The sequence below is a fragment of the Manihot esculenta genome, chromosome 3 (genome assembly GCF_001659605.2).
Source record: "Manihot esculenta cultivar AM560-2 chromosome 3, M.esculenta_v8, whole genome shotgun sequence".
Lineage (NCBI taxonomy): Eukaryota > Viridiplantae > Streptophyta > Magnoliopsida > Malpighiales > Euphorbiaceae > Manihot > Manihot esculenta.
Window position 1 is genome coordinate 26,409,659 of NC_035163.2, and position 6,999 is coordinate 26,416,657.

Here is a 6,999-nt window from a genome sequence, read left to right on the forward strand (position 1 = left end):
GTGCCACTTCTTTCTTCATAGCTGGCCACCAATAAACCTTCTTTAGATCTTGATACATCTTGGTGGCTCCGGGGTGAATGCTGTATCTTGCATTATGAGCCCTCTCATAATGTCTCCTTTTAGCCCTATGTCATCTGGTACACATAGTCTGCTCCCATAGCGGAGGATCCCCTTGCTGTCGAATCTGAACTCACTATCATTGCCTGACTGAACAGTCCTGGCAATCTTCACTAACTCGGGTCCTCATGCTGTTTCTGAGCCACCTGCTCCAGAAACACGGGTGCCACTCTCATCTGGGCCACCAAGGCACCTGTACCAGACAACTCCATCTGTAGACCTTCCTCAATGAGCTTGTAAAACTCCTTCACCACTGGCCTCCTCTCTGCCGATATGTGGGATAAACTGCCGAGTGATTTCCGGCTTAAGGCGTCTGCCACAACATTCGCCTTACCCGGATGGTACTGAATCTTGCAATCATAGTCACTCAGCAGCTCCACCCATCTTCTCTGTCTCAAATTCAAATCTCTTTGACTCAGGATGTACTGCAGGCTTTTATGATCTGTAAAGATCTCACATTTAACCCCATAGAGGTAGTGCCTCCACATCTTGAGTGCAAAGATTACTGCTGCCATCTCCAGGTCATGTGTGGGGTAATTCAACTCATGCTTCTTCAGCTGCCTAGAAGCATAAGCGATCACCCTCTCATTCTGCATTAGTACACAACCCAGTCCCACACGGGACGCATCACAAAAGACTGTAAAGTCCTCATCACTAGATGGCAGAGCTAAAACTGGTGCTGAAGTCAACCTCTTCTTAAGCTCTTCAAAACTCTCTTCGCACTGGTCGGTCCACAGAAACTTCTGATTCTTCCTGGTTAGTCTGGTCAGAGGAGCTGCAATCTTTGAGAAGTCCTGAACGAACCTCCTGTAGTAACCTGCCAAACCCAAGAAACTTCTAATCTCTGTCACTGAAGTGGGTCTAGGCCAGTTAGCCACAGTTTCTGTCTTCTTGGGGTCTACCTCTATACCATTTTCCGACACTACATGCCCCAAGAACGAAATGCTCCTCAGCCAGAACTCACACTTAGAGAACTTGGCATACAAGCCATGTTCCCTCAAAGTCTGCAGAACCAACCGCAGATGATGGGCATGCTCCTCTGCATTCCTGGAATACACTAAGATATCATCTATGAAGACAATAACAAAGTGATCCAGGTATTGGCTAAATACTCTGTTCATGAGATCCATGAATGCTGCAGGGGCGTTGGTTAACCCGAACGGCATCACAAGGAACTCAAAATGCCCATATCTGGTCCTGAAAGCTGTCTTTGGCACATCTTCATCCCTTATCCTTAGCTGATGGTACCCCGATCTTAGATCTATTTTGGAGAAACAACCCGCTCCTGCTAGCTGGTCGAATAGATCATCGATCCTTGGCAGAGGGTACCTATTCTTGGTAGTGACTTTGTTCAACTGCCTGTAGTCGATACAAAGTCTAAGGGATCCATCCTTCTTCCTCACAAACAAGACCGGAGCACCCCAAGGTGAGGTACTCTGTCGGATGAAGCCCTTTTCTACCAGCTCTTGCAACTGCTCTTTCAATTCCTTCAACTCGGCTGGGCCATCCTGTAGGGAGGGATAGAGATCGGTCTAGTTCCAGGCACCAACTCTATCTCGAACTCTATCTCCCTAGCAGGTGGTAAACCTGGAAGCTCGTCTGGAAAAAACATCCTGAAACTCTCTGACAACTGGCACCGAGGCTGGCTCCCTGACCTGACTGTCTAGCTCTCTCACATGAGCTAAGTACCCCTGACATCCCTTCCTAAGCAACCTACGAGCCTGAAGAGCTGATATCAGACCTCTAGGTGTGCCCCTCTTGTCTCCTCTGAAGACGACCTCTGACCCGTTCTGATCTCTGAACCTGACTACCTTGTCCTTGCAGTCCAAGGTAGCACCATGGGTAGATAGCCAATCCATCCCTAGAATGACGTCAAAGTCTGTCAAATCTAGAACCACAAGGTCGGCGGAGAGGCATCTTTCCTCAACAAAACTGGACTGTACTGGCAGACTGACACTGCCACGGACGGGTCACACTTGGGTCCACTGACCCATAGGGGACACTCTAACCCAGAGACTATCAGACCCAACCTCTCAACGGCTCTCGGAGCAATAAATGAATGAGATGCACCCGGGTCCATTAATGCATACATCAGAACACCCAATGACGAGATTACCTGACACCACGGTGTTGGATGTGTTAGCCTCCTGCTGAGTCATGGTGAAGATCCTGGCTGGAGCTGATGGACCTTCACCTCGGGAACCAGAAGAAGAGGCTGCCCCTCTCCCTCTACCTCTGCCACTGCCCTGAGTTGTGGCTGGAGCTGCTGGCTGTGCCACACTACTAGAAGCTATCTGCTGGGGCTGGCCCATAAAAGGTGCTCTAGGACACTCCCGAGCTATGTGTCCCTCCTGTCCGCATCTGAAACATGTATTAGTCCCAGCTCGACACACTCCCCTGTGCGGCCTTCCACACCTCTGGCATTCTGTACCATCTGAGCCTGAGCTCGAGCCACCGCCAAAACCCAGACCGAATTTCAACTTATTCCAAAACTTATTCTTTTTCGGCTTCTTGGTGGTGTTATCCCACCTCTTCTTACTTGAGCTCTGAGAAGAGAGACCTGGCCCTCCTCTGCCTGGGGTCTTAACCCCTGAAGACTGGGTCACTAACTGCTTCACTGACCCCTCAACTATAGCACTTGCCTCCATTCTTCGAGCCATATCCACCACAGTGTGGAAACTTTCCCTCTCAACTGACTGGATCAACGAGGAGTACCTGGAATGCAGCTTCATAACATACCTCTTGGCTTTCTTCGTATCTGAATCTAGAGCTTGCCCTGAAAAAGGCAATAGCTCCAAGAATTTATCTGTGAACTCCTCCACGCTCATGTGCTCTGTCTGCCTCAGTTGCTCAAACTCAATCATCTTTAGTCCTCTGGAACTGTCTGGAAAAGCCCATCCAGCGAACTCATTCGCAAATTCCTCCCATGTCATACCGTCTAGTCTCGGGTCCACATAACACTTGAACCATTCTCGTGCCTTCTTGCACTTTAAAGTGAACCCTGCCATCTGAATGGCCCTGCTATCATTCGCCCCTAGCTCATCAGTTATTGTCTTCACTACTCTCAGGTACTCAAAGGGGTCATCCCCTGACTTGTATTTGGGAGCATCCAGCTTAAGGTAATTTGTCATCTTTACTTTGCTCCCATCGGCTGAGCTAGGTCTAGGAGGTTGAGTAACTGGGGCTGTTGGTTCTGTAGGTAGTGGAGGTGGGGGTGCAGCATTCCCTGAGGTGGGGTTTGCCGGGTTTGGATAGAAGGGTGAGGGTGGATAAGCTGGGTACTGTGTATAAGGTGGATAGAAAGGTGGATAAGGCATGTAGGTAGGGTAGGGGTTAAAGCTGGAGTAATCCGATGTGCCTCTCATCGGACACCCTGAACCCTGTGGGAAGGGTGGATAATGGGGCGGAAAACCATACCCCGAGGCCTGAACGCCTCCCTGAGACTCCCCTGCCCCTTCTTCCTCCATGCTCACATCCAGGTTCCCATCCCTCCTCTGATCCTCTTCCATAACCTCCCTCACATCTGAAGGACTTCCTCCTCTATCAGTCCCCCTTCTGCTAGCATCAAAAGACCTTCTAGGGTCCCTTGACACTCTTTCTCTGTTTGCTCTACAAGACATTGCCCTAGGCAATGTAGGAGGACGGGCGCTCGTGCCCTCATCCTCAGGTGGTACTCCAGTCAATCTTGCAGATCGACGGGTTCCTCTCATCCTGTTTTCTGAAAAACAGTACACATCATACAAACATCAGCATCATATGGTTCATGTGGGCACACATGAACCCTCATCACATAAACATATCATTCATATCATAGCATCAATGCACATGTATATAATCATGGCATTTCACATCATCATACAAGACAGGACTCCACATCCTATCCTAGTGGACATGATCTTCCTATTGTGCTTGACCTTCTAGAACATCTATGAGCCCGACACTCTAGGTCCGATCCTATGAACCTAGGGCTCTGATACCATTCTGTAATGACCCGAAAATCGGACCGCTACCGGCACTAGGATCCGGGTCGGCGTAAGGCCGCCAAGACCCGTAGCAAGCCTGACTTGCAACCTGAAAACCTGTTTAATCCCATACATGATCACAACATACGTAAAAATTTAAAACTTTTCTTTCATACATCCAACTCAACCTGAACATGCACTGCACATAACCATAATCATAATCATGATCCCTCTGTGGGATCTCATCAATGCCCCAATGGGCGATACATCATAAGATGAGTTGGCTTTCATGAACATAATAAAACATTTTGATCATGTAATAAAAGGGATACCTCATACACAATGTCAAGCACAATATCTAATCCTCAAAATCATTACATGACTGAAACTGTACTTTTACATAACATTAATACATCTATCATGTCCACACTAACTATTACATACACGTGACTTCATTACTCTTGTAAACCTCCTGGTCTACCCTGTACCTGCAATCCTGGGGAAATTGGGAGAGGAGTGAGCAACTAGAGCCCAGTGAGCAGAATAATAAAACACTTAAAACATATGATAACATGAAATGCATCACATCACAGCTAATCACATCAAGGATGAACTTGTCACCAATAGCCCTCTACATGGTCCAACTGTGCCAGAACGTAGAATGGGTCCTGGTCTTTCCCTTACATATCATAACATAACAGTGTCCAACTGTGCCAGAACGTAGAATGGGTCCTGGTCTTTCCCTTACATAGTGCCAGCGAACGTAGAATGGGTCCCACTGGTCTTACTTTCCGTACCGTACATATCATATCGTCATATCATAGATCGAGGGCTATGGATCATTCAACATTCATCCACATCAACATCAAAATGTGCAATGCAACATATTCGTGAATCCTAATGCAAGCAACCTAATTCATCACATGGCATTCATGATGCATGAACAATGCTCAAAACTTTGAAATTTATTTACTTTAAACGTAAAGGTTTATTCCACTCACCTCTGGATAGCTCTGACCAGACACTGGGGCAACAGACTCACTGCTGGGGTCCTCGGTTCCTCGGGTCCGAACCTACACAGGCGGACTCAAATGAGGGACCAAACATACATGAACATAACTCTAAACTATTCCCCAAAAACCCCCTAAAACATCATGGAATAATCATAGAAAAACATGCAAGAAAGGGCTGGACAGGGCACTTTCGGCGGTAGGTTCGGCGGCCGAAAGTCCCTCCAGAGCCGAAAGTCAGGCAGGTTCGGCGGCCGAAACTCCCAGACAAAGGCGAAACTCATGCATGTTCGACGGCCGAAAGTCCCAAACAGAGACGAAAGTCTCCTTTCGGGGGCAAGCTTCGGCAGCCGAAGGCTGCCTCCACAAGCACGTTCGGCGGCCGAAAGTTCCTTCGGCTGCCGAACCTGGTTCCTCCCAGAATGGCAGAAACTCGAAGGCTGCCTCCACAAGCACGTTCGGCGGCCGAAAGTTCCTTCGGCTGCCGAACCTGGTTCCTCCCAGAATGGCAGAAACTCAGCTCCCCTATGCATTTATGCCTCCTATCTCATCCAAACATGCCTAAACCTATTCTACAACATTCCTCAATCATACATAAGCAAACATACAAGTTCCTAGGGGCATCAAACCATCAAAAACCCCAACTACAACACACAAGCAACTCACATTGTCCAAAAACACAAATAAAACCCATAAACCTAACCATGAGCTAAACATGCATTCTACCCCATAGATCTTGCATAAAACTTACTTTAAACATGAAATGAGGTTAAGATCGGCTCTTACCTCTTGAAGATCGAGAGAGAGACGTTCTAAAACTCGGAGGTGGGAGATTTTTGGGTTCTTGAACCTCAAAGTTCCAAAACTTGCTTAAAACTCAAAAATCTTCAAAACAAAGTAAAAACTTGTGAAAAACTCGAAAGATCTGAAGGAAAAGACTCAAGATCGGTGAGGGGTGGCGGAGAACTCACCTTGGCCAGAAATGGGGAAAAAGCTCGCCCGTTTTCGGCTAAGGGACCCTTTTATAGTGGCTGGCCAGGCCACGTTCGGGGGCCGAACGTGCCTCCACATGCATGCCATGTTCGGCGGCCGAACTTGAGGTTCGGCGGCCGAACCTGGACTTTCCTCACTTATGCTTTCGGGGGCCTAAAGGCGCTCCCGAAGGCATGCATGTTCGGCGGCCGAACTTGAGGTTCGGCGGCCGAACCTGAGTTTTCCTTCAAGGTTGTTTTCATGCAAAAACTCATTTCTATTTTACTTAAAACCATGAAATACCTTAAAAAATTTTATGAAAACATGATTCTACCCTACTAGAGGCTTTCGACATCCGAGATTCCACAGGACGGTAGGAATTCCAATACCGGAGTCTAGCCGAGTATTACAGCATGCATGTTTTATGGTGTTTTTGGGGAGATATTTAGAGTCATGTTAGAGTATGTTTGGTCCCTCATTTGAGTTCACCTTTGTAGGATCGGACCCGAGGAATCGAGAAGGTCTGCGAAACCGAGAAGGCCCGCAGTGTTAGCTGTATCAGAGTCAGTCCAGCCTCAGCCAGAGGTGAGTAGAACCTAACTCTTTTACTTTCAAAAGCACTCAAACTTTTAAGTATGTTCATACATCATAAATGCCATGTATGTAATAGGTTGTATTGCATTAGAACTCACGAATATGACGCATTGCATAATATGATGTTGATGTGGATGGATGTTAGATGACTCATTGACCCTTGATATGATATGATATGATATGATATGGATATGGAAGTCCAGGTCGAGGCCATTCTACGCCCCTGGCACAGAGTAAGAAAAGTTCAGGTCGAGACCCATTCTACTCCCCTGGCATTATGGATATGTTATGTTATGTTTAAGCGAAAGTTCCTAAGGAGTTCCGTCGAGAGCCGTGCACATTGG